Source organism: Rhinopithecus roxellana, chromosome 6 (assembly GCF_007565055.1).
Source record: "Rhinopithecus roxellana isolate Shanxi Qingling chromosome 6, ASM756505v1, whole genome shotgun sequence".
NCBI lineage: Eukaryota > Metazoa > Chordata > Mammalia > Primates > Cercopithecidae > Rhinopithecus > Rhinopithecus roxellana.
In genome coordinates, this window is record NC_044554.1 from 127,740,098 (window position 1) to 127,751,890 (window position 11,793).

Consider the following 11,793-nt stretch of genomic DNA (forward strand, 5'->3'; position numbering starts at 1 on the left):
AGAGAATGACATTGCTTCCAAAAATACATGGGGTGTACACCCACCCTATGATATTGTTCCTGTCATCTAAAGGAAGAGATGATGATACTACTCTCACTACCAGTGAAGGTACACACTCCCCTGTGATATTGTTCCTCATAACTTGTGGGGGAGAGCATGATATTACTTCCAATATGACAGTGGTTTGACACCCAGTCTGTGATATTGCTCCTAGTTTCCAGTAGGTAAAGTATGATGTTCCTGCCAAGAGAGTAGTGGGTGTACAGCCACCCTGTGATATGTCTCCGAATATTCAGGGAAACACAGGACGACATTAGCTCAAATCTCCCAAAAAGATTGTACACCATGTACACCATGGTTCCTTATAGCAGGAGGTGCAGAGGATGGTATTCGTTCTCCTATCGCAGGCTGTGTAAACACAACCTGTGAAATTGTTCCTAATATCCTGAACAAAAGAGACTGCTAATAATGGACACGCATTGCAGGGTGGAGTAATTATTGTGATCCACATCATAATGGGGAGTAATAGCAACCCCCTCTCTCCCCCTCACTGTTAGGATCCACATCGCAGGGGGGTGAGGCATCTCCCGCGATATGGAGAGTAATAGCATCCCCCTCTCTCCCCCTGGCCTTATAGAAGGAGGCTGGCCCTATATAAGTGCCCCCCAATGCCATCGTAGGCTTTAATGTATTCACTTAAAGTTTTTTCCTCATTTAGATCTGCCTTTCCCTTAATAGGTCTAATTGCTGCCTGACATTCTGTATTAGCATTTTCATGAGCAAGCAGCTGAACGATCACTTTCTTGGCATGAGAATCGGAAATAGCCTTTTAAGCTGCATCCTGCAAACGGGCGATAGAATCTGGAAAAGGCTCCCTTGGACCCTGTTGAACTGTGTGAAAAGAAGGATAAGCAGTAGCAGGGTCGTGAATCTTTTCCTAGGCTCTTAGGCATGTAGTTCTGAGCTGATCAACAGCCTCATCACCCATTACCATCTGTTGATTTAGAGTACCCCATGCCTGTCCGATTCCAAGCAATTGATCAGATGTGATATTAATGGGACGTTGGGCTTGAGCATTTCTGCGTGCCTGATTTGTTGCTTCATTCGTCCACCATGTTTTAAATTGGAGAAATTCAGAGGAGGACAGGGCGGATCGGGCTAATGCCTCCCAATCCATAGGTATTCAACGTCTGTTATAAGTCATACATTGTAACAAGGAATGAACATAAGGAGAATTTGGCCCATCTTGTCCAATTGCTTGCTTTAAGTCTTTTAATATTTTAAAAGGAAATGGCTCCCAGCATGCTTGAGCAAGTTCTCTGGGCTCCTCAGCTGGCGAAATAATTACCAGAAACGGGCAAGCATTCAAATCCCCCATTTCTTGTACCTGGCGAATGGATGCCTGGATTGTCCCTGTGCCATAATTTGTATTTGGACAGGCTCGCAGCATTCCTTTACCATAATTAACAGGTGGGCAAGCCTGGATCATCCCCTCATCGTAATTGGCTTTTGGACAAGCCTGAAGCTTCCCTTCACCATAGTTACCGGCGGGGACTGCAACAAAGGGAGCCGCAAGGCGCATCTCAGTCTCCCATTCCAAAAATTCCTAAGGCTGGCCTGGGGGTGGTCATTCCAGACCTTCCCCTAAAGGCGCAGTAGGTGGCACTGTTCCTTTTATAAGTTTTTGGAGATTAGCATACATACCTTCCCGTTTCTCGCCCTTTTTAAAACTAAACTGTCATGGTTCACTTTGCTGATAATTAGACTCCTGATTATTCAACTTGCCTATGTCATCCTGAAACTCTTCCTTCTCCTCCTCAGTGTGGAAGGGCTCCAGTGCTGTTTTAATTGCCGATCACACAGACTAAGCAGAGACGGGAATATCGTGGCCCTCTTGTTGTGCTCGTTTTAAGTCTGATCCGACTTTGTCGGATCTTTCACATTCATGGTTCCATATTCCGGGAACCAAGGAGAATACTTGTCTACCAGATGGAACAAAGATGTGAGATTTTGGGTACTCACAATTACCCCTCCGTGGTGCAGTAATTGCTGCACAAGGCTTAAGTAATTAGCGAACTTACTTTCAGCCTGACCCATATTTTCCCCAGGTTTCCCTGGAATTCTCCGAGCACCCTACTTACCCTAGAGCTTGAAGTGAAAACCTACTTGGGGGTCCTTTGTTGGTCGTTCTCCACTTTCCACGCTCTGGTGTTCCTTCACTGGATTATTTGCAGAGATTACCGGAGCCCTGTGTTGGGCACCAGAGACCAGCCTGGGCAAACAAGGGAGACCCCCGTTTCTACAAAAAAAAAAAAAAAAAAAAAAAAAAAAAAAAATTTAGCCAGGTGTGGTGTCGTGCACCTGTAATCCCAGCTACTCCATGAGAAATCAGACAAAACCTGGCACCAGAGACTGATTTTCTTCTAAAATGCTTTCTCCAAAATATTTTTAAAACAAAAGGGGCAAATTGGAAAGGAAATATTTTGGGCCCCCCAAATCACTAAGATAAAGGGAAAAGTCAATCTGGTAACTGCTTAGGGCAAACCTGCCTCCCATTCTATTCAAAGTCATCCCCTGCTCACTGAGAAGAATGCATATCTTATTGCTTCCTTTGGAAAGGCTCATCGGAAACTCAGAAGAATGCAACAGTTCAATCTCTCACCTACCTGTGACCTGGAAGCCCCCCATCCTGGCTTCGAGTTGACCCACTTTTGCTTCAGGTTGTACCGGATCAAACCAGTGTTCATCTTACATATGTTGATTGATGTCTCCTGTCTCCCTAAAATGTATAAAACTGTCAGATACACTTAGTTTCTCTTCCAAGGTTTGGCATGTTAACGGTCTTGTTTTTTGTTCTGGAACTCAACTTTCTTGTTCTCCATGCCTCCTTGCCCTTAGTTACTGTAAACAACCTTCCTGTCGGTTCTGATCAATAACTCACATCTGTTCCCTTGGTTACCTGCTCTGCACCCATTTCTCCCTTCGAAACCACACGTCCCACGGTTGTAACCCACATCCCCCTTCCGCCTTCCTTATTTGGGAAAATATTCACTAATAGCCAACCGGGTCAGTTTAGAGCTTGAGGTCTGGCCCCAGCCCATGCCAGAGGTAGGGATTGCGTTAGGAATAAAAACCCCTGCTTTCCTTTGTTCTGTGTGCTCTTGCGATTATGATTCATGTGAGCAGCAGGCTTCTGCAGAAGTAAATTCCGTTGCTGAGAAAACTTTCACTTGAGTGCTGGTTTCACTATGCGGCACCGAGCATTTATCTCCAACAAAACCAAGCTGTGCTCTGACCACTTGGGCAACTGTCATCAGGACATCCTGAGGCTGTGTCATGCACAAGCATCCCCAACCTTGGCAAAATAAGCTTTCTAAATACTCTTATCCCCAAATTCTCAGGGAGACTGATTTGAATAATCATTAAACTCTGAGGCTGCACTCCAGCCTGGGCGACAGAGCAAGACTCTGTTTCAGAGAAATAAAATTAAATTAAATTAAAAACTCCGGTCTCCGGCACAGCCGACTCAGCGTGAATTACTCTTTCTCTATTGCTCTTCCCCCGTCTTGAGAAATCGGCTGTGTCTAGGTAGGGGGCAAGGTGAACCCGCTGGGCAGTTACAGAATTGTCATTATATTGCTTGCAATTTTATATCTATATAATGCACAAATAGCTATAACTTTGTATACAAGGTTAAATGTGAATGTCCTCCTTGCATGGTCAGATCTCAGCGCAGGAAGGACGCACCCGCTACAAACCGCTAGGCCAAAACGGGCATTCTGCCCTCATCCAGCCTCACGTGATCGCAATCTCTTGTCACTCAGGGCCTGAGGGGGCGGGGCCTGAAGCCCCATACAATCAGGGGCGCTGGGGTGGGGACCCTTCAATCAGGCGCGCCGCCGGAAAGAAGAGGGCGGCTTCCGGGATCTGGCTGGCGGGCGCTTTGTCTCGCCTTCGCCACAGTAGTCTCTTCCTGTTAGTCTCCGCTGCTACTTCTTGGCTCTGCAAGGCCCAGGTGGCTCTGCAGCAGCCTCTGCCACCTGTGACCTGCCGGTATTGGGACATCACTAGCTGACGCCAGGACACCCGGAAGCCGAGGAATGGTGAGTGGACTGTGCCTAGCTTCCCGAAGTGGGGAAAAGGGCTGGCTGAAACCTGCTGGAACCAGCCATCGGCTGCGGAACCTGCGGACCGAGTCGCTGCGGCAGTCCCCTTTTGTGCAGGGCCGGGCGGGGCGGGCAGCGGGACCCCTGCGTCCTGTCTGTACCTGTGGGCGCCACTTCCGCCGGCCGGAGCCCTCTCGGGAGCCCCGCGCCTCCCCGACCCAGGTAGTGCGGTGACCACGGGAGGGTGATCCGGGAGAGCCCCGACTCGGTGTGCGGGGTTCCAGCGTGGGAGGAGCTGTGGTTCATGGGGCTTACAGTCCCACCTTTCTCCCCCTAAAATTAACCTGAGGCTTTGTTAAAACGTTAAACGGTGTGTTTGAGCAAACGGCGATTTATAAACCGGGTACCGCAGTCATGGTTTGTGGTTTTTGGTCCACAGGAGGGGCGTAAATGAGAGGCTTTGATAAGGGTAATGAGGAAGGAAACCTTTTTTTTTTTTTTTTTGAGACAGAGTCTCTCCCTGTCGGCAGGCTGGAGTGCAGTGGTGCAGTCTCAGCTCACTGCAACCTCTGACTCCCGGGTTCTAGCGATTCTCCTGCCTCAGCCTCCCAAGTAGCTGGGCTTATAGGCGCCCACCACCACGTCCAGCTAATTTTTGTATTTTTAGTAGAGACAGGGTTTCGCCATGTTGGCCAGGTTGGTCTCCAACTCCTGACCTTAATTGATCGCCCGCCTCGGCCTCCTTAAGCGCTGGGATTACAGGCGTGAACCACATTGGCCAAAATATTTTTCTGTTTCCAAACATTTTACATGACAGGAAAGCGGAGAATAAATCATCTGATACTCTACTGTAAAAAAAAATTTGTGCCTGTCTTCTTTTCATCTTTCCTAAGTGTACATATTACCAACATGTCTTTAGGTTGAGGTCCCCCCGTGAAAACTTTACAGGGTGTTGTGTCCTCAGCCACCCTCCTGTCTTTTCCTAGTCCTGGCATTTTAGAACTGTCTGGGGATGACACAGGATACCCACAGTGGCCATGTCTATTGGAGGGTCTAGTGAGTATCAGCCCCGGAGTCATCTCATCCCCAAGGGCAGCCTGAGGTAGGGGGTAGAGTCTCTCAGGGGAGCAGCTGGATGCTCTTGGCCTTAGAGGAATCTCGTGGTATAGTTTCATCTAAAATGGTGACCCCTTAGGGTCGTTAAAATTTTAGGACATTAAAATTAATGGACAATACAATGTAATGTCATTAAAGTTAGGTCATTAAAATTGTTCCTCCAGCCCGAGTTTTTATTCCTCAGAGACACATTGATGGTCTGCCAATTGGATGCCGATATTGACAGGAAAAGGCAGAAATGATTTCTGCTCTCTAGATTGTCTCAGACTTGTGAAGAGAGAAAAACTGTCCCAAAGGACAAGGAAGACCCACCCCAGAGAGGATGTGCAAGAACCTGAATATTAAAATGCACTTAAGGCACACAGGAGGACAAAGAGCAGTGCCAGTGCCTCCTAGGTGGTCACTGCGTACTTTACTGAACAGGATGGGTGTCCTGAGGGATAGAATGGCCTGCCATGACACTTAGAAAGGTCCGTGTTGGAGTCAGCACTGCTTCTCCCTGAGTTTGTTACCTTGAAAAAGTTTGTCCGCTTATTTGAGTTTCAGTTTTTCATTGACTGTAAAATACATTTTGTCAGTACAGCTTGAAAGATAAAAATACTATTTCCAAAGAGGCAAGGTAAAATGATGTATTTTATTTGCTAAAAATTCGTATTTATTTCTTACCCAGAGTGAGTGTAGTAAGTTTTAAAGGTCTGTTCTTTTTAAGGGTAATTTCAAATGGAATTGCAGGACTTAGCTTTGTCAATGCTACTGGTGAAATAAAAGTGTGATAGATAAATTGATGATTTACAAAGATTCACCAAAATGTCAGTTCCCCTCTTGTAGCATGGTGAAGAATTTATGACAGTGGACACAGTCTGTATCCTCTTATCTGGATATCTGACAGGTTTTTTTCTGTTGTTTTTTTTTTTTTTTTTTTGGAGACGCTGTCTTGCTCTGTAGCCCAGCTGAAGTGCAGTGGCACCATCTCTGCTTACTGCAACCTCCGCCTCCCGGGTTCAAGTGATTCTCCTGTGTCAGCCTCCCGAGTAACTGGGATTATAGGCACCCACCACCACACCCAGCTAATTTTTGTATTTTTAGTAAACACGGGTTTTTACGCCTGGCACGGTGGCCCATGCCTGTAATCCCAGCACTTTGGGAGGCCAATGTGGGCAGATCACGAGTTCAGGAGTTCCAGAGCAGCCTGACCAACATGGTGAAAAACTGTCTCTACCACAAATACAAAAAAATTAGCTGAGCCTGGTGGCAGGCACCTGTAATCCCAGCTACTCGGGAGGCTGAGGCAAGAGAATTGCTTGAACCCGGGAGGTGGAGGTTGCAGTGAGCCAAGATCTTGCCACTGCACCCCAGCCCAAGTGACAATGCAAGACTCTGTCTCAAAAAACAAACACACAAACAGCAAAAAGGCGGGGTTTTGCCATGTTGGCCAGGCTGGTCTCAACCTCCTGACCTCAGGTGATCGCCCACCTCAGCCTCCCAAGGTGCTGGGATTACAGGCCTGAGCCACCATGCCCGGCCCACTCTATTTTCTTTTTATTCCTAAATTTTAACATGTTTGAGTTTGTCTGTTCCTTTATCACTTTTTTCTTACATAAAAAAAATTCTGCCTAATACTTCATATAAAAAAAAAAAAAACTTCCTGTGACTTCTGAAAGTGTTCTGGTTTTATCTTTCATATTTGAATATATAATAAGTTGATTATTATTCACGGAATAGAGAAGAATGCAATGCATTTTCCCAAGTAGATGCCAGCCTGGTTTGCCTCATATTTTGAAGTGCATGTGATTTTCTATTCTACAGTGCCTACTCTATCATTCATCAACTTTTCATATAAATGCGCGGTCATTAAGACTTTTTTTCCCCTTGGTCTGCTTGCTCATCTGTCTGCTAATACTGTGCTGTCCTGAATATTTTCGTTTGAAAATCTTAGAAATGTGTTAGACAAGCCATCACTCTTTTTTTAGATGACTAAAAATCATTAGACATTTGTCATTTTTACTATGTATGAAAAAGTAGTTTTTCTTGCCTAAAAAAAACCTGATTTGGGAATTTATGTGATTTCATAGGAATAGCATCTGGAAGTGGTGACATTAATGTCATTTTAAAATACATGTGTAATATTTCCTCTTATTCCTTTCTGCCTTGACATTGTGCAATAGAAATTTTAAAAATTGTTTTATTAGTATTGTTAAGTATCAATTATTGGTTTTATTTGCTACTCAATTAAATTTAATAAGCCTATTCTCTCTTGATGTAATCACATGGAATGGGTTCAGCTCCCCAGTTAACAAGTGACAGCACATGTAAAATATTGTCTACCAGGGAAACTCATTGAACAATTAGTGTTCAGACTGTGTTTTGGTGTCTGGTTCCGTAAGCACCACTGCAGTGACACAAAATAATAGACCTTCAGCAGAAAAAGTTTTGGCAAATATATTGCATAAGCCATTTAGGTGCAGTGAGTCATTCTTATTACTTGGGTTGGTGGAATCCCTTTCAAAATGTAAGTTACTAATACAAACAAAGATTGAACTTTGCAAGTAGGCATTTTTAAGAATAGGTAGTCTCAGGACTGATAATAATAATTCACTTATGCACATCAGGTAGGACTTTATTATGATAGATGCTAGAGATGTACAAAGTGGAGTTTAAAGGTAACTCCTAGCAGCACATCTTACTCCCTGGATTCTCTAATGAGATGGGTGTTTCTATTTTGCTGTTGCCTTTTTGAATAGTTCAATTCTAGCATTAGTACTGCTGTGTGGGAGGGAGTATGTGTGAACAGAGTAAGTGTTGTGACAATCAAGTCATAGAATAAATGCTTGGAAATTTTAGAATCACGTAAACAGCTTATGAATTGAGTACAGATTCCCAGTGCTGTCAGTCTCACCCATCCTTCTATCCACATATGTGGAATGTTCTAGGACTCTGTGGCGTTTGAGGATGTGGCTGTGAACTTTACCCAGGAGGAATGGGCTTTGCTAGATTCTTCTCAGAAGAATCTCTACAGAGAAGTGATGCAGGAAACCTGCAGGAACCTGGCTTCTGTAGGTGAGAATGACAACACATTTCACTTAATTACAGAAGCATTTCCCTATCATCAGTGCTGTTTGTGATTTGGAATGTGGCAAGGGAATGATTTGGTGAAGAAATCAGGCATGGGCACTGTGTACAATGAACATGAAATCTAGTAATGTTTTTATAGTTTGTAATAATTTGTGATAATTTTGTGGGTCTGCATTTTAGGAAACAAATGGAAAGACCAGAATATTGAAGATCACTTTGAAAAACCTGGGAAAGATATAAGACAATTTGCACTGAGAAGAGGAAATAAAGTCCTCTGAAGGAATCTTAGCATGTCATGAACTTAAAAACAAGCAATCAAAACAAATAAGAGTCACTTGAAATTTATTATTTTTTTAGAAAACTTCCACCCAAAATGTAACGTACTTCAGTGTAGCAGTCAGTGTTTGGAAAACAGTTTACTTGAAAATAGTACTACAAAATTGTGTATATGAATGTTCCTATTTTGGTCATAGCCATGTAGGTGGTAGCTGTGTTTTCAGTAGTAACCCATTTACTTTCAAATAATTCAGTCATGGCCAAAAAAAAAAAAATGCATTTTCCCTGGTATTGGTGGCAATGTAAGTCCAAGACCTATTAATAAGTAGAAAGTTATTAAACCAACCAATAATAACGTGCTTGTCATTTTTTTACAGAAATCATGTGGTACAGAGACTGTGTGAAAGCAAAGAAGATAGTTAGTATGGACAAGTTGTCAGCCAAATTCCAAATCTTGATCTGAATGAGAACATTTCTACTGGATTAAAACAACGTGAATGCAGTATTTGTGGAAAAGTCTTTGTACGTCATTCCCTCCTTAACAGGCACATCCTAGCTCACTCAGGATACAAATCATATGGAGAGAAGCACTATAAATGTGAACAGTGTGGGAAATTCTTCATTTCTGTTCCTGTGCTAGAAGACACATGATAATGCACAGTGGAAATCGAGTTATAAATGTACGATATGTGGGAAAGCATTTTATTTTCTCAATTCATTTGAAAGACATCAGAGAACTCACACAGGAGAGAAACCCTATAAATGTAAACAATGTGGTAAAGCGTTCACTGTTTCCCGTTCTTGTCTAATACATGAACGAACTCACACTGGAGGGAAACCCTAGGAATGTAAGGAATGTGGGAAAACATTCAGATTTTCTTGTTATTTTAAGACGTGTGAAAGGACTCACATTGGAGAAAGACCCTATAAATATACCAAATGTGATAAAGCCTTCAGCTGTTCCACTTCCCTTCATGACCATGGAAGCATTCATACTGGAGAGAGACCCTAAGAATGGAAACAATGTGGCAAAGCCTTTAGTCATTTGAGTTCCTTTTGTAACCATAGAAATACTCATACTGGAGAGAAAGCCTATGAATGTAAACAATGTGACCAAGCCTTCAGTCGTCTCAGTTCCCTTCACCTCCATGAAAGAATTCATACTGGAGAAAAACCCTATGAATGTAAGAGATGCGGAAAAGCCTACACTCGTTCCGGTCACCTTACTCGCCATGAAAGAAGTCATGATATAGAGGCTGGGTGTGGTGACTCAGCCTCTAATCCCAGCACTTTGGGAGCCCAGGAGTTCGTAACCAGCCTGGATTAAAACAATGTGAAACAACCTGGGCAACATGGTGAAACCCTGTCTCTACAAAAAATAAAATAATGCCAGGTGTGGTGGCTCACGCCAGCTACTCGGGAGGCTGAGGCAGGAGAATGGCGTGAACCCAGGAGGCGGAGCTTGCAGTGAGCCGAGATCGCACCACTGCACTCCAGCCTGGGCGACAGAGCAAGACTGTCTCAAAAAAAAAAGAAAGAAAATAAGTAGCTGGGCATGGTGGCACATTTCAGTTGTCTTAGTTCTTTTTCAAGGGCATAAAAAGCCACGGAGGTTGAGGGGAAGCCCTGTGCATGCGGATCACGAGGTCAGGAGATCGAGACCATCCTGGCCAACTTGGTGAAACCTTGTCTCTACTAAAAATACAAAAATTAGCTGGATGTGGTAGCATATGCTTGTAATCCCAGCTACTCAGGAGGCCGAGGCAGGAGAATCACTTGAACCCAGGAGGCGGAGGTTGCAGTGAGCCGAGATTGTGCCACTGCACTCCAGCCTGGCAACAGAGTGAGACTCCATCTCAAAAAATAAATAAATAAATAAAGCCCCTTGAATGTAAGAAATGGGGTAAAACATTTACTCTTTCCCGTTCCCTCATAAACATGAAAGAGCTCACACTGCAGAGAAACCTTAAGAATGTAGGAAATGTGGTCAAGCCTTCAGATTTTCCTGTTTTTGAAGATTTGGGAGGACTCAGAGTGGAGAAAAGCCTTTTAAATTTAAATTGTGGTAAGGCCTTTGGTTGTGTTAGTTCCTTTTGAAGACATCAGCTCATTCCTGAGAAAAACCTATGAATGTCCAGAATGTGGGAATGTTTCATTTCTGTCATACCCACTCAAGGACATATGAAAATGCACACTGTAGCTGGCTGGACCTTGTAAATACAAGAACGTACACAGGATTAAAACTCTAATAGTTTAGAAACTGCAGGAATATTTTCAGTTTTAACATTTACTTGAAAAGTCATGTGAAAGCTCCCACTGGAAAGAAGTTCTATAAGTGAAGCTTTTCTAATTTGGAAAGCCTGATGCAAATTAATTATCGTGCAGTGCTTGAAAAAAATGTATGAAATGTTACACAAGTTACAAGTATATTGTTTGTATCAGTGGCTCATTCTTAAAGAGTCTTGAATATGCATTTCACCTTGTTTTGCAGGGAAACCTTGAGATGAGAGTTCTGTAAATGCTCTTTAAGCAGTAGTACTTGAATTTCATAGATGATGATATTTTCTTAAGTTTGTTGGTAGAATTTTTGTCTATTCATCTGATAATGTGCTGGATTCATGGTTGAATTTTGATTTTTTTTAATATGCAGGTAAGTTTAATTTTTTTATTTCATTATTTTTTTTTTGGTATGGAGTCTCACTCTGTTGCCCAGGCTGGAGTGCAGTGGTGTGATCTCAGCTCACCGCAACCTCTGCCTCCTGCGTTTAAGTGATTCTCCTGCCTCAGCCTCCCGAGTAGTTGGGACTACAGGTGCCCGCCACTACGTCCAACTAAATGTTTGTATTTTTAGTAGAGATAGGGTTTTGCCATGTTGGCTAGGCTGGTCTTGAACTCCTGATCTCATTATTTGCCCACCTCGGCCTCCCAACGTGCTGGGATTACAGACATGAGCCACTGCACCTGGTCAGGTAAGTTTCAATTGTATGTATTGTCCTGTGATTAATGGACCAGTGAATAATGATTGTAACTTGTTGGGATTGTCTTACTAGCCTCATTTGGCAAATTTTGATTATCCCTTATTCATTATACACATTGCACCTTTATTAAAGGAAAAATGACTCTTGATGTAAAGATGTTTATTTTTTGCTAATAATGAGTTGCTGTTAATTCCTAAGTACATAAAGTTTACCATAGAGTATCATCTCATGAGTTCTTTGCATTT

At 43.3% G+C, this 11,793-nt stretch overlaps 1 long non-coding RNA gene across 1 annotated transcript; it reads left to right on the plus strand.

The window, feature by feature from the left end:
• Positions 1–3,913: 3,913 nt before the first annotated feature.
• Positions 3,914–10,327, plus strand: LOC115898397. The gene is made up of 3 exons (XR_004058137.1): positions 3,914–4,103; positions 8,153–8,279; positions 8,948–10,327. It is a non-coding gene; the product is annotated as an uncharacterized LOC115898397 (long non-coding RNA).
• The last annotated feature ends 1,466 nt before the right edge of the window (positions 10,328–11,793 follow it).